General features: G+C 43.6%; 1 long non-coding RNA gene across 1 annotated transcript; it reads right to left on the bottom strand.

The window, feature by feature from the left end:
* Nucleotides 1-1,117: 1,117 nt before the first annotated feature.
* LOC107126584 (uncharacterized) lies at nucleotides 1,118-22,166 on the bottom strand. The gene is made up of 3 exons (XR_001483157.3): nucleotides 21,995-22,166; nucleotides 2,819-3,038; nucleotides 1,118-1,386 (listed from the first exon to the last, which is right to left on the bottom strand). It is a non-coding gene; the product is annotated as an uncharacterized lncRNA (long non-coding RNA).
* Nucleotides 22,167-24,027: the final 1,861 nt, after the last annotated feature.

Here is a 24,027-nt window from a genome sequence, read left to right as displayed (position 1 = left end):
TAGTGCGTGCATGGGAGCAACTTCATCACTCCACCGAGGGCAGGGAAAGAGAAGTACGCATTGGAGCTCAAAGAATGAGCAATTTTTCAAAAGCTTTCTCCACAGGCCAGGGCAGATACACACACACACACACACACACACACACACACACACACACCCCAAAACTCAATGTTATGTTTGACCTAGTCTGTGCGTGTGCTGTATGAGAGTGTGAGCTTATGTGGGTGCCCACTCCCCTTTCTATTTTTGCTCCTGGTTGAAAATTTGGTCCCAGAAATTATTCCAGGAACAGAAGGAGCGAGCTGGAGAGCCGCAGGAGGAGGGGGTGCTACCCTTCCAAGGAGCTGACTTTGCAAGCCCCCACCTCCACCCCAGCTCTATCGGTGGCCGGGGTCAGGGACACCAGAGAGCGCTCGGCGGGGCTTCCACAGTGACAGGGTGCCCCCTGTCGGCCGCCAGGCCCGCGGGACCGACCCAAGTCCTCATTTACCCCCGCGATCCCAACCCGGCAGCTCCGGCACTCAAGCACCTTCTCCCCCGCTCTCCCAGTCGCTCCGAAAATACCTTCTGGGGGACTCGGCCTTTTTGGACCCCCAACCCCTAAGTTCTGCGCGAACCCAAACCGGCCTCCTGCACCCTGGCGAGGTTCTGGGAGCTCCGGTAGGGTAGGGCTGGGTGACGCCGCCTAGAGTCTTGGAGCAGTCACACCCGCACCCTCCCGGCACGCCCACCCCATGGGAATGCGAGCGGGGTCTACGGTTAGCTTTAGCTTTAGGCAGCGGCGAGCGGGACACCAACGGGCTGCGAAGGAAGCAGGGACGTTCAGACAGCCTGGGGTTCTCATTCCCTTCCAGCTCAGCGGTCTTTGGAGCTCCTCCTTCCCGGAGCTCCGATTTCTTAAGGCAGAGTTCTGGCTCAGGCTTGAATGCTGAAGATTGCTCCCGGAGATTCTCTCCAGAAAAAAGTTCGCGGGGACCTAGGGCTGCAGATGTTTCTCCCGATCCCTCTTTAGTCTACCCTCACGTAGGGCTGAGACCTACAAAGCCCTTTCCTTTTCATTTTGTTAGGTCACCGCCGGCTTCTATAATAAAAAGCTGCTTTATAACTGAGGACTGTGTTTGGGGTTAGCACGCTATTTTTATTTTGGATGTTGCCTCAATGGCGAAGTCATAAGACTCGAGTTCAAATCCGGGCCTCCTCTGCTCTCCCTGGGAAGAAAACACCCAGGCCATCCAGGTCTTCTAGGCCTTCATCTTGCTGGAACAATCCTGCGTTCCCCTAGCAAAAGTCCTTCCTAGAGCTCTCTTTGTCACATGAAACTAACCAGTGCAGAAAGGGCATCACTGAACAGAACTCAATTTTCCTAAGTGAGAACCCATGAAATACCTAAGGAGAAAAACAATAAAGGTCCCATTAACACTCCAATTCCTAAAACCTTTCAGAGAATAAATACTCAGGCAAGGCCTTGCTCAAAGTTCCCTAAGGTGTTTAGAGCAACATAAGGCAGATATGTAGGCAAGATGAAGGCAGAGGGGATGGAAAAGTGACAACACAGTCTTGGGAAAATATGCATTTTTACTTTCGTATAAGCTTTTTAATTGATAAAAAAGCAGATGACCAAACACCCCTTATTCATTCTATGGATGAATCTCAAGTCTCAATAAAGAAAAGGCATATCATGTGTCAAGGATTATAATCAACATTTAACTTTTTTTGGGTGGGTTGTTATTTCTGAAATGTACTAAAAAATCAGCCGGGCGCGGTGGCTCATGCCTGTAATCCCAGCACTTTGGGAGGCCAAGGTGGGCGGATCATCTTAGGTCAGGAGTTCAAGACCAGCCTGACCAACATGGTGAAAACCCGTCTTTACTAAAAATACAAAACCCATCTTTACTAAAAATACAAAATTTGCAGGACATGGTGGCTCATGCCTGTAATCCCAGCTACTTTGGAGGCTGAGGCAGGAGAATCACTTGAACCCGGGAGGCAGATGTTCCAGTGAGCTGAGATCGTGCCATTGCACTCCAGTCTGGGCAACAAGAGCAAAACTCCATCTCAAAAAAAAAAAAAAAAAAAAAAAAATCAGACCATCAGAATTTGTCTACTTGGCACTGAGCACACCTTCAAACACTTATGTTGGTTTTCATGGTTCTTGGATGGTCAAAACACCAGTTGTTTATGGAGAGGGCAATTGAAAAGGTCATTAGCTAAGAACACCTTATCAGAGGGTATTTATGTAAAAGAATAAAAAAAATTCAACATGTTGCAGCCGTCAGCAAAAGCTCAGGAAAATGCTGATAAAGGGGGAGGCAAGGTGCAACATTTTAAGTTAAATACTCTGTGCACCTGCGTGCAATCTATCTCTCCACCACAAGATCCACAGGAAAAGATGAAACATACATTTTTTAAATGACAAAATAAAATGAATTAAATAAATAAGATGTTAGTTACCTTGATTTTCTTTGGGTGGTAGAATTATATCTTCAATCTATTTTTTTTTGCAGTATGGGTTGTATCGTTTTTTATCATTACTTTATTATTACATCTCTTTTACTATTTTATGGTGAAATATGTAATAAGGATATTGGACCTGATGTTAAGGAAACTTTGGCAAACTAACTTGTGCAAATATTCATTCAGTTATCATCCTTGAAAGGAGATCAGAGAAGCCACCATACAAACTGCCGACAGGTTTGAGTTCTGCAAAACAAGCCATTATTATTTTGTCTTACTGGTTATCAGGGGATGAACTGTGATCTTCCCTGAGTTGAGAGAGGAGGAGAAGAAATATTCGTGTCAACCACAGGTGTTGACTTACCAGGGTGGTTTCTGCACATTGTTTAGGGGAAGGAGACAGACTCTGTCTTCTGGGTGGGGTGGCTTTAAGATGGGTCTGGCACACAGAGCTCTTGCTTTATGCATGTAGAATTTGATCGTTGTGCCGAAGTTTGGGTTTCAGTTACGGATTGTCCATCTTTTATGGGATTTCTCAGTGGATGGATTGAGCAGTTGCAGATTCCACTCCCATCTGTGTAGGTCTGTGAAGAAAGCCAGTGCTCTGCCCATGCTGGGTCAGGGTTTGACAAATATTTCTGGTATATGCTTGACATCCTGTTCACCATTCTTGCGTTTTTAGCACATTTCTGGTATGTGGGACTATTATAGCAGGTAATTAAAATAATTGGAAGAGATAAAAATAAAAAATGACAACTTTGAGTAGCAATAACAACATGCCAACATGAGTGAGAATAAACTCTTTGAGGGATGCTTAAATTAGACGCATCTGCATTTGTGGCCCTGGGAGCTTTTTCATACGTTTGGATGTTATTCTTGGGAGAAATCTCAGTTATTCCTGCCCAACGGGAAAGCAGTAAGCTTTATGAAGGACAGGAGTCATGGGGCGTCAGTCACAGACTACCTGGAGAATCCAAACCCAGGCATTCTTTCTTAGGAACCCTCTGTGTTACACAGGGGGGTAATTTAGAAGGGTTCCATTAGTCCTATGAGCTGCCGATTACTTAGTTGGATAAACAAATGCACTTTCAACAAGTATGAAATAATGAAGCATATGAGAGACATGGAGATCAGAAAGAAGCCACTAAGTCCTGGGTTTCCTGGCTGATGCTTAGGAAGCAGTTGTTTGCTTCTCGTTTCCATCTCAAATGGTACACAGGCGCTGAATCAACACAAAAGAGCTATATATAACTTGCTGTAATATTAAGCAACGACAAGGATGGGGAGTTTATATGTTTTGGATTCATTCAGCAAATATTTAATGAGCACTTACTATATTCCAGATGGTGGACAAATAGGCAAAGCCATGGGCTTCTAGAGACTAAGTCTGTTTTCCTCTTTTACTTCCTCCTTTTCTCCCTTTTTCTGCCACAGGTCCCAGCCTCTTTATTTTCAAGGCTTCTTCCAATCATGACCCTGGAATTTCCAAGTGCTAAAATCCTATTCTACAGGGAAAATTATACATTTCACCATTCTAAAATAGTCTGGCTGCTGGCAGAGATGGACGAAAACCCAAGACGAAATGCCTGTTTTGACCTGGAATCAATAGGAAAACCAAGGGCTCAGCTATCAGGGAAACAAGCAGCCCTGCGGCAGCCCAATTCTGTCCTGTCGCCATTGGCAATTCCTCTACAATATCAGTTTCCTATCAAAGGGATAACTAGGGGTTTCTGGCTTCCAGGAGGAAGAAGGATGAAGGTGGCCAGAGGTGCTGCTGTACTTGGTGGGTGCTGCTTGGGAGCCTCGTCCTGTGTCAAACATAGCTCCTAATGCTTTGTAATACCTGCATCTGCATTATTTAGCTCTTTGTTAATTTTATTCCCAAGAGTAATTCCAGAGGAAGGATTGTAGAGTTCTCTGCAAAAAGGAGAGCTTCAAGGAGGAGTACCATATGACAGCAACAGTGACCCACCGGGACTGGGCCAATGAACCAGGATTGGGATGGCCCCTCACACCCTTATGTGCATAGGACTCCCTTGACGATCTTGTTAAAATGCAGATTCTGATTCCGCAGGGAGGGGCTTGAGTTCTGCATTCCTAACAAGCTTCCAAGGGATGCTGATACTGTCAGTCTGGTCCACTGACCACAGGTGGAATAGCACAGCTTTAAAGACCTGTTTCTCTCATGGATCCTGTAGTCTGTCCCTAGCTGGGTGGTGATATGTGACTTGATAAAATGAGAAGTACAGGTGCCTTTTCAGCTTCTGCAGGTTCCCTAGCACATCTGTGTCCTTCCCCTCTCAGCTGCTGTGAGCCGCACCGTCTCTTCTCACAGCCACGGTTCATGGCCCCCAGCCCACAGAAGTCAGAATTTGTCCGTGCAGCCCAAGCAATGTAGGGGTCCTCCCGCAAAGCAGAGTTGCCCACCCCCCATGCCCCCTATGGTGCATTGTTAGCTCACCCCACACTCCCCCTCCTATGCTGTGTTTTCCGGAGACAGGGACCTCCCTGGTTGACTGGGTAGGAAAGGGGACCTGTGGCAATTATCAGTTCACAATGTGGAAACGTCATTTTTAAAGTATATATATATAAAAAGACCAGACTGAGTAGTGTCAGCTGCAACCTCACTGCATCAGCAAACACTCACTAAGACTCTTTTAACTTTTCTCCTTAAGGAAGAGGCCCCAGAGAACACAGACTGATCGTGCTCAGTTGCCCACCTCTGGGGCTGGGCTGGTCCTGAAGGCCATGCAGGGCTTCCTACTCAAAAGAAAAAAGGGATAGGACTGACCTCTCCCAAACATACCCCTGAACCTCTTCCTTGATCCAAATATGCATTTAAGAAACAAAATAGAAAGATCAAAAAGAAGGGAAAGTGAGGAAGAAATTCCTGCTTATTGAGTTTCAAATGAGATTTTCATGGTCCTCCTGGAAAAGACTTGAGTCTCTTGTGATGGCAACTGGAAGTGGGAATTCTCCTCCACAAAATTGGGACTGACATTGAGTTGGCACTGCCTACCCATGCATGATAAAATAACATTATTAGGAAAAATTAAAACTGAACCCATAGACTTCACAGCTAACCCCTCTGTTAAGAAATACAACTGTTCTCCTTAGTGTACCACTCAATTTTTTCCCAACATATATAACAGAAAATGCTCAGCAATTAAAATTTGTGTCTCAAAGATGAGATGAATTTTACAAATTGGGCCATTCCCTTAATGCTTATTTCATTTGCAATATGCATTCATAATTAGTGATAAGACAATTTTTCCTTTTGGGGAAATTTGAAGGAAGCATACATTCTGTAAAGGCTCCTTTCTTTCACATATGAACTGCGAAAAGAGAGGAAAATATTTCTTTCTGTGGGCAAATTTTTAAAATCCTACCATATTTATAAAGGCACATAAATAATTAACTTAGAAACACTAAAAAATTTAGACCAAGAATTAATCAATGTGTGCTTTTAAGGCAATGTGGATTGCGGATAATAAAACTGGTGAAAAATTACACTAAGCGGCTTTGAGATTCCTGGATGGAACCGGCTATAACACGCAAACTTATTTTTCAATTGTCCCTTTCACACCTGGCTACTAAATCACCCCATAGGTTGCCTCTTTTAGTCTAGAAGATTGGAATATGTGATGCTGCTTGAGAATGAATTATACTATGCTGTATGAAAAATTATGATGTAAGTGACACGTAATATTCTCCGGAGGAGTCTACTTGAATAGTCTATACCTTTCAACAGTTTAGGAGTTTAGATGCGCCCTTTAAGTGTGAAATCTGGCAAATTCATTCTCTAATTCTTCAAAATAAACTGCTAAGTAGATGCTAATGTTGAGAAACATGGATCAGGGACCCTTGGGATGGGAGCTCTCTGATCTGACACCCACTATTCCCATTCTTGTAGTTAAGGAGAAAAGAAAAGAGACTATTTTGTCTCTACTCACCTGTTTTCTTTCATTCTTTTCTCCCTCTTAACATATTAAATTTAGAAATACAGAATTCTTTCTTCATGTACGTTACCCAAGAGTTTCCTCTACCTACCCTCCTCCAAATGACTGAGCTCTCAAAGACTAGAGAGAAGTCAGGGTAGAGGCTAATATTTTCTCCAGACTTGATGATTCATGCAAACCTTTTACATGAGGGAGCTCACTCTGTTTTGGGGGAAACTGGGGTGAGAGACATTGATGGCTCATCCAACCCTTCTGATCACAACCTAGGCCCTCTGACCCAAATCTTGACCTGTTTTCATTTTATAACTTCTTTTTTTCCCAAAAGGCATTCCTTTAGTGAGATGGAGAAATTATCAGAAACCTGGGAGAAAAGAAAATACTCAGAGGTAAAGTTTCCAGGTTATTGGAATAGTGTGCATCCATACATGTGTGTATGCATATATGTGTATATATTTAATGTGTGTATGTGCACAGTTTATCTACAACATACCCAAGATCTTATTGCTAGTGAAATATAGTTAAACAATAACCCAACTTTATTACAGAGTATCATCTAGCTATTATAAGCAGTGATATCTCTATGAAATAATATAAAAAGTGTGATGATTTTATAATGAAGAGCTAAATAGTTGCAGGATATGAGTAATTTGATTTAAGTTTTATAAAAATGAACCCTGATTCTGTCACTGCATGGAAAACAGTTGAAGTTTACACATCAAGCTATTAATAATGATACACCTAGAGAGTGGGACTTAGGAGGATTGTGAGAGGATTTCCACATTTTACTTTATATCTTCCTTACATTGTACAATAATCTCTTTTGTTTTTGTTGTAAAATAATTCTAAACAAACACTGAGAAGTGCGGTCTTGGCCACCAGCTAGCTGACATGCTGCACATAAATATTTCTAGTTCTTATTAATCAAAACATATGCTTTTCTGCATCGTCTTTTAGAGAAAATGAGCAGGCCCCCTCTCCTGCAGGAAAATAGTTCCTATTTATAAGAGGAGAAATGAAATTGGGAACACCCACAGGCCAGGAGAAGTTAGGTAGGGAAAAGAAACCACTAAGACTTAATAAATCTGACTTAATTTAAAAAAGAAAAGTGGTTGTCACGGGGCAGACCTAAAGAACCAGTTAGTACTTAAATTGCTGTGGCTCTTAATTGCTTATGGTCCTCAGGAAGTGAAAGGATTGAAATGCAGGCTCTATGTGGCTTCACTTAATTAATATTTATGACTGCAGAAGAAAATTAAATAAGGCAAACGGTGTAATTTTAAACAGCTTGTGGTCATGGTTAGCAGGACTCACAACAAATTCAGAAGCAAGAAATGCAAGCACACTCTGGGCATGCGTGGCTTCAGTTTTCATTTTTTATGCCGAGTGATGCCTCCAATACCATCTTGGAACATTATGGTGATCGTTTTCACTTGTCATGCATGTTTCTTTGTCTTTGTGATTGGTTGTCTGAAGGAAGAGTTTCTTTTTCTGGGGGTGGAGAGATAGAGGGATGCACAAAGATGTTAGCTTTGGAAGCATCTATAATTTCTCAGGAATGTTTTTAGGATGTATATCTGCCATTTACTGACTTTTTTGCATGGTTTGATGATTTGAGTTTTTCCATTTCGGGAGCAGAGAGTTGATGCGACAGCATCAGTTCCTGTAATGAGGAATCTGGACTATAAGTCTGTGTGATAATCAGTGTTTATCGAATGGATGGATGGGTAGACGTGTGAGTGGATAGATGGGTGGATGGGAGAATAGAGTGTAGATTCTATGTTACTTGTATTTAAAAACCCAGTTTACCTGTGAACACTGGTTTCGGAGAGATAGAATCAGATAATAACAAATCCTAGACGGAAGATTTTCAGACTTCCATTTGTGACCCATTAATGTATGTGACAGCAATTTACTTCATTACAAGTTTTGGAAAAGAAATTAATGGAATAAAAGTTCTCAGTGCATCTCACATAGTAAACAGAGTCTTGGAAAACCTCTGTTTCTGTTATAAATGTGTGTGTATCTGCATCAGGATGGAAAATGCATTCCTTACTCTGGGTTCTCACCTAGAAAGCCTGAGTGACAGTATACATGGGGGGCTGAGGGCCCATTAGCTCTCCTTGCAAGGAAGCTTCAGTTTTCTCATCTGGAAAAGGGGGATAATAGCAGAAGTCACCTCTTCAGACTAAGTAAGGATGACACGAGTGGAGGCTCATGGTGATGGCTTAGCCCAGCGTCTGGCATATTGAGAACAGTTAATCAATGTTTGGTTATTTTTCTTTTCTCTCCTGTATCCTCTGCAGCTTCTCAGCATTACAGCTGAGAAAGGTCTCAACATTTTACACAGAGAGATGCATTATACCATGTTTTATAATTTATCCTCTCAACTCTTACTTAAAACAGCCCTCTTAAAAAAAATAAACACATTTGCTCAAAATGACACCACACATTTGAAAAGATTATTTCTCATCTCTATACATGATATAGTAGCTGTGCTGAGCTCTGGGCCGAAGACTGCTCCAGAATTAGAAAACATGTCCTACCCACTTGTGATTCTCCCCAGCCAAGAGCCAGACCTTGTCTTCAATTCCATGGCTTTCCCTTCGTTTGAAGGTTAAAGTCAGCATTTCATTTTTACGGCTAATAACTGTTACTGTTAATAACTCCCAACTTTTCCATTCTTCCATTTTTTTTTCTAAACTCTTTACTACATGCTAACACTGCCTCCCTTTGTTCTCTGCCCTCTTCCTGAGGTCGCTTGGTCCTAGAAGCCTCAGCTTCCAAATGTTTTCGCAACCTCCCCTTTACCCTCCCCAGTTACATGCTGTTCACCATTCCACTTTCTGATTTCCTTTTCTGTTCCTTTAATGGTCTCTGCACTTCCCCTCCTTTCCCATCTGTAAAGCCATCTTTCATCCAAGTGATGTTCTCCAGGTGACAGGAATCTGGCAGAAGCCTCCTCCATCCGTCTTTCTAGAGGGACCCTCAGTTGCCAGAGCGAGTCTGACACTCCTCTTCCATGCCGGGCTGCTTCAGGCCAGCCCGGTGGGGGAACTACTCTGGGGGTGGAACCATTGTCAAGTTTCACCCATCAGCTATAAAAAAGTCACTTGGATTCATTGCAGGTAACCAAGAAAGTCATACTGTTTAAGCTCACCAACATAGTTACATAGTTCATAAAAAAATGTTGCTCCCTTTCCCAAGGGACTTTCTGAGTTGACGAGTGGGAGCAGAGGTCCCCATGATCAACAGCTGGTTTGCTCGTTGCTGGGAAACACAGAAGACAGGTTGGTCACCAGACAGGGGAGGCAGAGCCCAGGGCTGCAGTGCACAGGGGTGGGTGTTCAGAAGGAAAATGCACTTTTTTTATATATATACTTTAAGTTCTAGGGTACATGTGCACAACATGCAGGTTTGTTACATATGTATACATGTGCCATGTTGGTGTGCTACACCCATTAACTCATCATTTACACTAGGTGTATCTCCTAATGCTATCCCTCTCTCCTCCCCTCACCCCACAATAGGCCTCAGTGTATGATGTTCCCCTTACTGTGTCCAAGTGTTCTCATTGTTCAGTTCCCACCTATGAGTGAGAACATGCAGTGTTTGGTTTTCTGTTCTTGCGATAGTTTGCTCAGAATGATGGTTTCCAGCTTCATCCATGTCTCTACAAAAGGACATGAACTCATCCTTTTTTATGGCTGCCTAGTATTCCATGGTGCATATGTGCCACATTTTCTTAATCCAGTCTGTCATTGATGGACATTTGGGTTGGTTCCAAGTCTTTGATATTGTAAATGACGCTGCAATAAACATACGTGTGCATGTGTCTTTATAGCAGCATGATTTATAATCCTTTGGGTATATACCGAGTAATGGGATGGCTGGGTCAAATGGTATTTCTAGTTCTAGATCCTTGAGGAATCACCACACTGTTTTCCACAATGGTTGAACTAGTTTACAGTCCCACCAACAGTGTAAAAGTGTTCCTATTTCTCCACATCCTCTCCAGCACCTGTTGTTTCCTGACTTTTTAATGATTGCCATTCTAACTGGTGTGAGATGGTATCTCATTGTGGTTTTGATTTGCATTTCTCTGATGGCCAGTGATGCTGAGCATTTTTTCATGTGTCTGTTGTTTGCATAAATGTCTTCTTTTGAGAAGTGTCTATTCATATCCTTTGCCCACTTTCTGATGCGGTTGTTTGTTTTTTTCTTGTAAATTTGCTTGAGTTCTTTGTAGATTCTGGATATTAACCCTTTGTCAGATGAGTAAATTGCAAAAATTTTCTCCCATTCTGTAGGTTGCCTGTTCACTCTGATGGTAGTTTCTTTTGCTGAGGAGAATGCACTTCTTAACTTTCCAATAGCATTACTCATTGTTTTCTTTTCCTTAAACAGTACTTTAACTCACTTATCAGATTTCAAGTTGCTTTTCCACACAAAAGTATGACTTGAGGTCTTCCCAGGTTCACACGTATAGAATGGCCTCTTCTTTTTAACTGCAGTGCAGTGTGTATATTCCATAGTTCTTTAGTCAGTCTATTACTATTGGTGTCTCAGATGAGTTCCCCAGAAGCAGAGCCTGAGGAGAGGACTCCTGTGCATGAGAATTACCAAGTCAGTGTGCTTCCCAGAGAGGTCTATAAGAGAGTGGGAAAGGCAGGGAAGCCCAGTATGGGCCATCTCAGGCCATGCCTGGCAGAGAGGAGCTTCAGACTGGTCCTGAAGGGGACTCAGGTGTGTGAGTAAGGCTCACTGCTGCACCCATCATTGGTTTAAGGGCCCTCCTGGGGGCAGGGGTCTCACACATCCAGGCACATGAAGCTGTCTATAAGAGTATACCAGGTGGCTCTGGGCCCCCAAGGGCTGTCTATGATGAAGAGCTGCAGGTGCAGAAACTTGCTGAAAGCCCCACAGCAGATGGCCCTCTCCTTTTCAATTTCAGCCACAGTTGTGACAGGGGTGTGACCTAATGTTGGCCTTAGCTCTTATTTAAAGGTGTGTTTGTTTGTTTCCCAGAGAAGCTCAGCCAAGATTCATTTGACAAATATCAAATCTCTAGGATGTCCCATGAGCTCGCATCACAGCTCATGAGGCAGCATGAATGTCCTCCAGGAGTTCACATGGCTGGGAGTAGACCAGAAATAGGTATGATCACAACAAAATTCATTATTGCAGCAGCAGGACTGTGTACCCCTGAGATAATAGCAATTCACTCTCCCTTGGCTGGAAGGGAGAGGTGCTTCTTGCCTGAGGGGCTGATATTTAAGCCAAACACTGGAGAAAAAGAAAGAGTTTGCCAGGCTGAAAGTGACACAGGGTTCCTGGAGTTGGGGTTGGGGGGCAATGCCAGCACAAAGACAGGGCAACTGGGCAGTGGGTGTTAGGGCAGGAGCTTCCTGGGAAGGGCAGCAAGAACAGCTCGGAGAAGAGAGAAAATTGGTCTGAGGAGCTTTCAGGCTAGGGAGTTTGGCCTCTTCTCTCGGGCATGGAGAGTTACAGAGTGTTCCAAGCAGGAGAGAAATGCCCAGGATGGGTTTGCAATAGCCCCTCTCTCAGTAAGGTGGAGGGAAGTGAGATTGAAACCAGGATCATTACTCAGTGGAAACTGAAGTGTCACTGGGCTTGTGGGTCTGCTGCTGAGAGGACAGACCACAAGCTGCCTTCAACTGTCAGCCTTTTCAGGGGTCAACTCAACTGCAGAGAGCAGTTCTCTTGAGGTCATGGTCTTTTCTAGGGTGGCCCAAATCCAGTCCTGATGGATGAGAGGCTACAAGGGTCTGGCCATCTCAGCCAAACTCAGACAGCTCTGAGAACTATACTAGCTCTGGAGCTCACCATACGGTTGGGCCAAGGTTGCTTTGGGGACCAGATTCTCCCTCTGCTCACTCCTGCCTTCTTTCCATCTCCCCAACCCCTGCCAATTGATCCCACTGACTGTAAACATACCTCATGCTAAACTCCAACTGAGAGGCTGCCTTTTTGGAGCCCAGCTGAGACAACCACTCAGGAGGTTGTAGCACTAACTCCGGTAGAGAGGATGGGTGTGGGAACATCTCTTCCAGTTTCTGCACACATTGGACACAGCTCAGTTCTGGAAGGAGAGATATACCTCTCTGGTAGATCAGGCCTCTGATGATTTCTCCAGACTCCAAACCCACACAGACAGGATAGTGTCAGGTAAAATGAAAACTTAAAACCTGGGCTCAAAAGTTCTGTGTCTTAGTTTTGGCTCTCTCAGAAATCCACCCTGATGCAAAGATTTGAGTGCAAGCAGGATATTTGGCCAGGAAATGCTGGAAGGGGAGTGAGGAGGTGAGAGAGGAAAGGGAAGGCAGCCAGGCAGGGGCCTGCCATCAGGTGGGTTACTACTGTGGACACTGGTGCTTAACTCTGCTGGGACCTCTGGGAGCCAGAGTAGAATATGTGCCTCAGAGTTGTCCCTTGCAAGGGTAGGAGAGCTGAGGTATTTATGCACCAACTCCTGTCAGTCACTGACTGATAGTGGCTGCTCAGGTGTCTTAATTCTCCAGGTACTTCCAGTCCTTTGTGGGTAGGATAGAGTTCTGCTGCTAGAAATTACCCTGAAGCACAAAGGTGCAGATGCTGGCAGGTGGAAGGTAGGCATGGGGGATATATTGGGGCTCGGATATTATCTAAGTTTTAGTCTCCATTTCCTAATGGCAAGAGCTTAGAGGCCTCATCCATGCAGAGCTTCAGCTCTTTAGTCATCAAACAAGGATAATGATACCTGTGTTTTAATTTTTGTGAGGTTTAAATTTGAATAATATCCTTAAGAATAGTTGAAGGGAGACATCAGTGGACATATAATGTTAATCACATTTCCTGAACCCCCAAACTGCATTCTCAAGTGTGGAGATGCCACGAGTCCCCTTCAACTCATTGAAATCAGAATCAACTTGACCGGGCCTGATGGTTCACGCCTGTAATCCCAGCACTTTGAGAGGCCAAGGCGGGCGGATCACGAGGTCAAGAGATCGAGACCATCCTGGCTAACACGGTAAAACCCCGTCTCTACTAAAAATACAAAAAATTAGCCTGGCGTGGTGGCTGGCACCTGTACTCCCAGCTACTTGGGAGGCTGAGGCAGGAGAATGGCGTGAACCCAGGAGGCAGAGCTTGCAGTGAGCCGAGATCATGCCACTGCACTCCAGCCTGGGTGACAGAGCGAGATTCTGTCTCAAAAAAAAAAAAAAAAAAAAGGTAGAATCAACTTTTCAAACTTGAATCTTCAGAGTCATGGGTGGTGAGTCACCTGCATTCATCAAAAGTGATATTCTGCCAATGACCTCTGGACCTATTCAATGAGGTATGGGAAAGATATCTCAGCATTCAGAAACGTTACTGCCCCATTTTTTAGGGATAACATTTAGGAACAGTGAGGTCAGTGCCACCTGGAGGATCAGTAGCTGAATGTGGGATGGAGAACCCTTCTTCCTCCCTCAAGATGCTCACTGAGACCAAGGCCTTTTTTTTTTTTTTTTTTTTTTTTTAGATGGAGTTTTTCTCTGTCGCCTAGGCTGGAGTGCAGTGGCAAGATCTTGGCTCACTGCAACCTCCACCTCTTAGGTTCAAATGATTCTCTTGCCTCAGTCTCTCGAGTAGCTGGGATTATAGGTGTGCCACAATGCCTGGTTAATTATTTATTCACTTATTTATTTATTATTATTATCTTTTGAGATGGAGTTTCACTCTTGTTGCCCAGGCTGGAGGCAATAGCACGATCTTGGCTCACCACAACCTCTGACTCCTGGGTTCAAGCAATTCTTCTGCCTCAGCTTCCCGAGTAGCTGAGATTACAGACATGCGCCACCACACTCGGCTAATTTTTTTTGTGTTTTTAGTAGAGACGGGATTTCCCCATGTTGGTCAGGCTGATCTTGAACTCCCAACCTCAGGTGATCTGCCCACCTCGGCCTCCCAAAGTGCTGGTATTACAGGCATGAGCCATTGCACCCAGCACCTAATATTTGTGTTTTTAGTAGAGATGGAGTTTCACTCATTATGTTGGCCAGGATGGTCTCAAACTTTTGACCTCAGGTGATCTGCCTGCCTTGGCCTCCCAAAGTGCTGGGATTATAGGTATGAGCCATCGTGCCTGGCCAAGGCTTTTTTTTAACTTAATTTAATTTTATTATTATTATCATTACTTGAAGGAGGCAGATGGAAATGCCCAGTTTGAACAGAAACTTTCTAGAACTATGCATTTCCAATGCTCAGTGGTGAAAGAGTCAGCTAGAGTATTGAGTAATGGTGAACTGTGTTCCCTATTAAATAGAAGGTAAATGATTGCCCTGCTTTGAGTTTCCTGATGTGGTGATTCACTTGCAGCGAATAGGGACTCCTGATAAGATACTACCATCACGGAAAATCTTCAAGGAAAGGCTGCATATCTAGCTCTTCCCTGAACACCAGAGGCAAGAAAGGGGACTATCAGGTATAGTCCCCTTCAGGGGCACAAATAGACTGCAGAGGAAAGCGCTTATAATTTGAGCAGAAGCACTTTTGTGCAAAATACCAGGACTGTGGTAATTCCCACCATGTGTGAGAAGAGTCGTCCAGTTTTCAGGGCCATTGCTACAAAGTGCTGGTGGAATTTCTCCTGTCCTTGTAAGAACTCTCACTCCTGAGTCTCAGATTTACTTTTAACCAAAAGCCTTTGATTTGATCCCCATGAGGTTAATGGGACCTTAAATCCATCACCAGACTCTTCAGAATTTATCTGGAGATTCCACCCTCTCTGCATTTTTATCACCGTCCCAATGGCCTTTTCTATAATAGACTTTTATGTTCTAGACATTAATCATTTTAATTTTTAAAAATAGATAACATTTGAAGTACTACTTCCCCTTTCCTAAGCTTCTTTCGGACAGCACTGAGTAAGTAAAGCCTTAACTATGCCCTCTCGTTTGAAAAAAAAACCCCATTCATAAACCTAATATGTTTCAGACTTTATGATCTGAGCATAAAAAGAGCTGAGCCTTTGATTCATATTCTGTTCCATCACGAGTACAGCGGTACTGAAGGGATTTGCATATTTAAAGGAGTGTTCAGAACAACCCACATAATGAATTCTGAAGGGTCTTCACAGAGGAATTGCTATTCATCTCCACCATTGATGTCTGTGGCGGGGTCTGCGTTCTCTGGGGATGTTGAGTGGATGACAGTGCTCAGCAGCAGCCAGTCATAATGCATCTGAGCAGAGGCCTCCATCTTGCTTGGACTTGGGAGGGTAGAGAGGGTAGATTGCATAGCTTGCAGGCTGCACCAGCTGGTGGACAGGTGGTGTTTGCAGGTGTTGAGAGATGGCTGGTGAAGTTGGTTCCTCCCCTTAAACAATTTGTTACAGAGCACCCCCTTTCCTAGGAGTTCAAAACCCAAAGGGATCCAATTTCCTGATTTTAAGTCTGCAATTGCATGGATCATCACATTTTCTTGTGAGAAAAAATGTGAAGGTAACTACCTTTGGCCACCAGATTGGTAGGAAGTTCTACATTACAATGTTCCAAGGTCTGTCTTTATTAAAACTGCAGCATATCCCAAGTACCTAGAAGGGTTATGGTTGGGTTTACTTAAAATTTGACAAGAAAAGGTGAAGGCACACCAGTCCTGCACATTGAATGCACTGTTTCTCAAAGGGTTGTGTGAGAAGGAGCTGGGACTGGGCTGGGAAAAAGCTCAGCTTTGCTTTAGCTTGGTCTTACTCATCAACATCACCTTTTCCTTGCAACTGTGTCAACACAGTGGGCAGGACCTTCTCTGTTAGTCACTACCTTTGATGTTTGTGGAGCTCTGCTTCCCTATCCCCAAGGGTCTCTTGTCAGCCTCCTGCCAGGCATTCTTTTTCCTCAGGGTTCTGTTAGTAATTGCTCCTCCCTGAGACTTCTCATCTAGCCTAACAGGTGGTCTAAACCAACAGTATTCACTGGTTGAAGAGAGAAATTGATGGATGGTAGTGGGAAAGAACATGACTTTTAGACTCAAGACCTTGATTTGAGTCTGATTCTGTCACTTATGAACTGAGTAGCATTGGGCAGGTACTTAACCTCCCTACGCCTCAGTTTCTTCATCTTCCTCAAACAAGATCATGCTTTCTCCTTCCTCCAGGCATCATGGCGATCAGACCTGCAATGTACATGGTGGTGACTCAGAATGGGCCTGCTGTAGATACTAACCAGTATCCAGAACACTCAATAGGGTTTCTCTGTATGTTGGCTATTTCATGGTGTAGAGTAGCTGAATGATTCTTCACTTGGTTTGGAAGTGGTCTGACTTACACCACATGCTGTGTGGTGCCTGAGAAGCTCCCTTAGGGAGGATCATGAAACAGATGTCATCCACGGCAGCTACAGGCCTTGCCTTGAAACTCCGGAGCACTCACCCGTGCCGCCAGATGCCTGCTCCAGGAGGAGAAAAGGGTGCCAAGGGTGTATTTATTTTGAGGGTGGTTAATATTTCCTCCAGTAAAACTGGATCCTTAACTAGTTGTTGTCATCAACATCATCATTATATGAAGGAAAATCCTAACATTTTAAGTTGATATCTTAGAGGGCAATCATTTTCTCCCGCAGAAAATGCTGAGTTACACAGAAGATGAATTGCTCTAACTCAAGGAAAGCATTTCTTTTCTTCTTCTTCTTCTTCTTCTTTTTTTTTTTTTTCTTTTAGTGGTTATTTCTAAAGAAAGAGAAACAAGCTTACTCTAGGCATTCTCCTTCTCAACAGCTTGGGAAAGACATTGGACATAGACTCAAATGACCCAGCTTTGCCCCAGCTCTGTCTCTTGGCAGCTAGGTGACTCTGAGCGAATTGGTTAATTTTACTGAGGCTCAGAAGCTTAACCTTTTAAAATAGAGTGAACACATTCGGCTGTCCAGAGACTGTAAAGCTGGCATGAGATCAGGAAAGGGTAGGAGCTTTGCCAGGCTCTGGTTGTCCCACAGCTTGGGGGCCATGGACACAGGGAAGTGCATGCTGAACAGGTCTCAGAACTCATCTCAAAAACCATAAACCTTTCTGGATGTGGAAAGGGTTTGGTTCTTCCCAGGGATTTGGTTCTTGCAGAGATACACATCTGCTAATGATGAATAGGAGAACAAATTTTTATTATTGAAAATATTAAACCAGTGCCTTTGTCGCCTCATCAGCCATGTTCTCTTTCAACCCATCCACTATAAAAGTGAAAGGGAATCCATTAGGGACAGGTTGAGTTTTTCCTAGATCAGTGCATTAGTGCCCAGGAGCCACCCAGAGGTCTTATTACACATTCTGAATCAGAAGGTCTGGAGTGAGGAGGGGAGAACTGAGAGTCAGCATTTTTTATAAGCCCCCAGGCGATGCTAATCTCCTATTCCAGGGGCCACTCTTTGAGAGTCTAAGGCTAAGAACAAAATGCCTTTGACTTACTTTGAGGTTTAGTTTTCTCCTTCTTGAGCCCACAGCAGAGAAATAATCTTAAAACTAGGTTTTGGGGAAAGAGAAAAAAATTTTAAACTCCCACTTCCTCCCTTACATATCCAGAATGAGGACTGACAGACTCAGACCCTAGAGGTTTTCCATGAACCATGGCAAGGGGAAGTTACAGGAGGCCATGTGAAAGCATGCATGCAACAAGAAGCAGATAGGAACATCTCCCTGATTTCTGAGAGGGGGGCCAGAGGAAGAAGGAGAGGAGTAGTTGGGGCCCAGGCCAACCTTCCTTAGGGCCGATCTCAGGAAAAGGGAAGGTGTGGAAACATCTAGGAGGTGTTTTGTGAGACTCCAGAGACACTTGAACACATGCTCCTGGTTCCCTCCCCAGCACGACTCCCCAACACGGCAGCTCTACAACAGCAAGGACGGTCATGGGTTTGGGATGCGGGGCTTTGACACTGTGTGTTGAGTCTTCCTCACGTCCTCCATGGTGAGGAAGAGAGCCGGGCATTGCTATGAGTGCTGTGGCGGTGAGTGCAGTCCCTGAGGGATGAGGCCATTGTGCCTGTTGTGGGTTGCATCCACAGTCCCCCCAAAGTGAGAGGGACCCTCCCCCCAATAGTCCTGAACCAGGCCCATGCTCGACAGACACTTCAGCAAAGGGAGCTCACATAGTTGCCCCCAAAGAACCAGACAGAACCGGCACTCTGCAGTGGCACCAGAAGATAATGTCTCAACCAGGGGAGAGGAGATGCCTTTTACCTGGGAGCCACAAATACAGGAGCTCTGCATAGGGACCAGGCCTCCCTAACACTTGAAGGGACATAAGCATTTCCTGGAGGCACCTTGAAGAGGCACAAGAAGGATAAACAGCTGTAGTGGAAGGTGGCTTTAGAATAGATAGGCTAAGAGGCTGACCGATGTGGCTTACACAGAGGAGGCTGTTTCTCTCCACAAGCCAGCTTGTGCAGCCTCCCCCAGGCATTAGAGGGAAAAAAGTGGGAGGAACTTCAAAGCCGAGTCCGATTATAGGAAATAAAGAACTCATTTGTTCTTGGCACGTGGGAACAGTGGTGCGGAATGTCAGTCCTGCTATAGTACCATTTAATCAAGACACAAATAAAACTAAATCTTACCATGCTAAAATAAAATTATTTAATTCATATGCTTTATACTATGTATTTTACCTAATAACCATGACAGTAAATGAGATATTTATCGTCTTTTAAAACCGAACATTGTGTTACACATATTTCCATATATTGTCTAGATTTCTTACTCTTTATTTTGGTATATTCAACCTTGTTAACATTTAGTGTGAAAAATGGCAAATATGTGTTTATGCGTGAATGTGTATATGCACTTTGTGTGTGTGATATATATGCTGTTATGTGCTGAGTTGTGTCCACCTAAAATTTATATGTTAAAGTCCTAACCCCCAGTACCCAAAAAGGTGACCATATTTGGAGATAGATAGAATCTTCAAAGAGGTAACTAAGTTTAAATGAGGTCATTTAGTGGATGGGGCCTATTTAATATTAGGATGCAGACACACACAGAGAGAAGAACATGTAAGACGTCTATCTGCAAGCCAAGGAGAGAGGCTTCACAAGAAAGCAACCCTGCTGACACCTTGATCACAGACTTGTGGCCTCCAGAATGGTAAGAAAATAAATTTCTGTTGTTTAAACCTCCCAGGCTATGGTACTTTGTTATGGCAGCACTGGCAATTGAATACAGAGAGTAATATACCTGTTAGACATACATGTCAATGTTCCCTTTGCAGGAAGTGATGAACTCAGCAGTAATTTGATAAGAGATGGCTTAGAATATGGTACATTCTTGCCGACTCATATGATGAATATTGATTGGGGCCCTTCTGTGGATGAGCCGTGGTGCACATGATCTGTTCCCTCACACATACACCTATAAATTCACCCAACACATGGCGGTTCGGGATGCCAGATGAGAGGCAAGCAAATTGCTTTTGAGAGGGGAAGCTCAGCGAAGTGGCATTTAAGCTGGGTTTGGATGGGAGAGACAGAAGAACATCCCATTTGGAAGGAATGCAGGAGAAATAATACGGAGCAGAGATGTAGACATGTTCTGGAAATAGTGACCGAATAGTAGGGTGGGAACATGGGCAGAGCATAAGGGGAAGGTGAGAGATGGTCAGGGAGGTCAGGGACTGGCCAGATTGTGCTGGACCTTGAAAGCCAGGCCCAAAATCCTGGATTCTTTTTTAACAGGAAATGAGGAGTAATGGAATTTTTCAAAGCTTTGAAGTCACATGATTAAAGTGGTGGATTAACCTGCCAGAAACATCTAGAATGTAGAGCGAGGGTGCACTGGAAATAGGAAAATAGATGGACTTTGCAGTAATCCAGATGCAAGGCAACTGAGAAGGGGGCAGGAATGGGTGGCGTCCAGGAGCTGGAGAAGAGAGGATGCTTGGGACCTGGCAGCTTCCTTTTCATCTCTAGGTAAATTAAATACTTTCCCATAGTTTGGCGCCCTTCATGGTGCTGCTACCTGCCAGGCTTTGGAGAGTGAAAAGCTGGAGGTTTCTGCCATTTCTGTGGCTGCCCAGGACAAACCTCTTTGGTTCTGCTGAATGAGCATCATTAGCATATTTATACTAGAACTCAGTTCCAGATAGCAGCACTTGAGAATCAAGATAGAGAGTGTTATTGTTAGTGGGAAATCAGTGGGTCAGTAGAAGAGCTAGAATAGTGAGTGACAATTGTCTTGCTGGTTACTCTCAGCATTGGCACAAAGGGATGTGGTGTTGGGCTAACTGAATTTGCACTCAAAGATTTTGTCCTCCCACTGGCTGAAGTTCCACTGCACAGAGATTATGCTTTGGGTCATGTGACTCTTGTGAGGTGAATGCCCTCTATGAGGAACGAGAACTAAGACTGCAGGACTGGCTGGGATAAGGCCTTGGACGTGGTGTCTACCTGGTTCTAGCCCCTTGAGATGGATCCATCTATTCCATATTAGCCTGTTCAAACAGGGCCTCCAGCATGCTGTCTTGGCTGTCTTGGATTTCTGTGTTTCTTACTCTAAAATTCTAATTTCTTGATGAAGATTTTGGTGGCTACAAATTGCTGCTCTTCCTCTAGGCACTGGAATGGATGGGTGTCCTGGTTTGGATTTTCTAGTTCAGCCCTAAAGAAGATTTCTGCTAAGGAAGAAGGCTTTGCCTGGAGTTTCTGGTGCTGGTAAGTGTCTTGGGCCCACGCTTGAACTAATGGGTTCAACTTTATCCCCTGGCCACAGGTATAAACTCAAGAGTGAACTCTTTATGTAAGCCACAGGGGCTGCAGGTATTAGAAAAACAGCTGTAGTACTCTTCTGAAAAGTCATCTCTGCTCTCCCTTCCTGAAGGTGGTGGAAGAAACGTATAATCATGAGAGCTGCTGGGATCCATTTGCAACCCTGCATGATGCTGACCACACAGAAAGAAGACGAGAAAAACAGAATCCAGAGGCCTTGACGTTCTTACTGGGCCCCAGTATCAAACAAACTCAAAACCTTCCCTACCTCTGGACTTCCAGTTATGTGATCCCTGAAAGGCATCCACATGTGACCTTTCCCAGTAAGACTTTAGTTAGGTTGGCTAAAGTGTTAGCAAAGTCTAATCTTGTTGGCAGAAAAAAAAAATTGCCTTTTACTATGTTTGTACCTTTTAAAGACCTCATAGCCCAGCAGACTGCATAAATGCTGGTGAATTTCTTTCAAACCATTGTCAAATAAAACATCCCATCTCCAATTAGCAGAATGTCTCCATTCTGAAAGTCCAGGAGCCTTCTTTATTTTTTTATTCTAAAAATATCTATACCAGGATTGCAATAATTATGAGGATTACTAACAAGAAAAACTCCTGAAACTTTTGAGACTGGGATTTGCATTTGCAAAATGATTTGCAACCAGACCTGCCAGGTAGCACTTCACGGAAATCAAAAAGTGGGTTTTGAATATCTAGATTATATTTTTTGGCATCCAAATTCATAGTAAAATCATCTTTCTAGCTGTCTGCAGTAGATGTGGCTAAACTCTCAGAACAGCTTCCACAAGTGCTGAATAACTTTTGATAAAAGTCGATGTAGCTGGAACACAGTCACATTTGATTGACTTACCTTAGTTCTCTAAATCAGCTTATTGCTCAAACAGCTCCTCAATTCGGGTGTCCCCGTGCTGCGGCCACCTTCTCTAGTTGCCAGAGCCCGCTCCTCCACCCTAAATAACTGCGACTGCGGCAGAGGCGTTTGGGTTGGTTTAAGATGGCAGTATATCCCCCTGTTTCTTCATTCAGGATTTCTTTCCTTCAAAGGAGACTTTGTGTTTCCCAAGTTTCCTTCTTCTGCTTGTATGAATCTAAAATGAATCTGAACTAAAAGTACTTGTTGAGTGGTTATGCTCCCAACTGTAATTTGGAGTCAAGGTATGAATATTTTATACTCAAAGAGTCACTGAAGATTTTAGGAGGTTTTTAAAAATAAAATGAATACACTCATTTTGTTGGCTCAGGTAGACTATAGCTGGGGGAAAACAAAAATACAGGACGAGCCCTCAATCATGAGTCTTTAAAAAATGAATCAGGATTTGTGTTTTGGGATAATCAGGAGTCCCTGTGGTGAGTACACAGTGTCCTTTGGAGGAAAGAAATACCAGCCTGAAGGAGAACCGGGAAACAAAAACAAAAGCCACCCAAATGCTCCAATCTCGTTTTAAACCAACCCAAATTCCAGAGGTGCCGTTTCAGAAGGGAGCTCTTCATGCCCTGGCAGAAATTAGGTGTCAAGCTAGAGAGCCAGTATTCAGATGCCTGTGGCTTCCTTTCACTGCAAAAATAGATTTAAAAAATAATCCAGTCTTTGGCACATTTTCTCCGAGACGGAGAGACCTGAGTAGCCCCTTTGCTTTCGCTGTATGTTTGTGTTGCACTGAGCTGAGGGCTTTGTGAGCTCATAGGCTACTTCAAAAGCTGTTGAAAACAGTCAAAACCAAAACTGAATACATGTGAATTAAGCATTTCCTTTTTTATATAAATCTGTGAGTTGTTTTTTTTTTAAATAACATCTATTGGTTTACATAGAGGGACCCCGTTAAGCAATTTTCACTGGATGGAGTTTTAGCTTGAAAGAACAAAAAGTTTAAGAAGAGTGTCTAGGCTTTTTTAACCTTCAAGCACGGCCACACTTAGGAGGATGATCACCTGAGAATCATAAGTTCTTTCCTGAAGACTCTGTAGAAGGACATTTTGATTACAAATCATTTTTGACATTCATCAAGTACTCAAATATATGTTTTAATTGTGCCTGATGCATATTGCTTCTTTCATAATGCACTAATCTTACTCTAAGCAAAGTATGTAGCAATTTTGAGATAAGGAAGAAAGTTTCTAAGCTTTCATGAGGTGGCTGCCAAGATCATGACCACCCATGGCGTGCTGGGTACATTACCCTTGAGAAGATGCTCTGAAATGATATTGTTTCTTCTTTCCCTTTATCAAAAAGCATTTCTTTCTTTAATTTTTTTGTTTTTTTTTTTCAGTTGGAGTATCACTCTGTTGCCCAGGCTGAAGTGCTGTGTTGTGATCATAGTTCACTGCAGCCTCAAACTCCTGGCCTCAAGCGATCCTCCCACCTCAGCCTCCTGAGTTGCTCGGAGTACAAGCGCATGCCACCATGCTGGGCTAATTTTTTTTTTTTTTTTTTGGTTGGGAGGAGACGGTCTTCCTATGTTGCCCAGGCTGGTCTCAAGCTGCTGGTCTTGAGTGACCCTTCCCCCTTGGCATCACGACGTGTTACGATTGCAGGTATAGGCCACCCCACCTGGCCAAAGGCTTATTCTTAGTGTCTAACTTCTGTCCTGGATTCTGGATCCTTTAAATAGGTTCCAACTGTGAGAAGCTCAAAAACATCAGATGCATGCAAATTAAAACCCTAGGTACTAGTTTTACCTGTTAAATTGGCAAAGATTCTAAAATTTGTTAACATGCAGTATTGGCCAAAGTTTTGCTTAAAAATATGCTTTTGTAGAGGTGTGGGAATAAAATCAGTATAGCTTTTGTGGATAGATTGGTAACCCATGCTTTCTCTTACAATTCTGCTTCTACCTTCTTCATCCTACAACTGTAGAAGTGAACAAAGATTTTCATGTCACATTT

This window comes from Macaca fascicularis, chromosome 10 (genome assembly GCF_037993035.2).
Source record: "Macaca fascicularis isolate 582-1 chromosome 10, T2T-MFA8v1.1".
NCBI classification, from domain to species: domain Eukaryota; kingdom Metazoa; phylum Chordata; class Mammalia; order Primates; family Cercopithecidae; genus Macaca; species Macaca fascicularis.
Note: the sequence above shows the minus strand (reverse complement) of the source record. Positions and strands in the feature narration are given on the sequence as shown.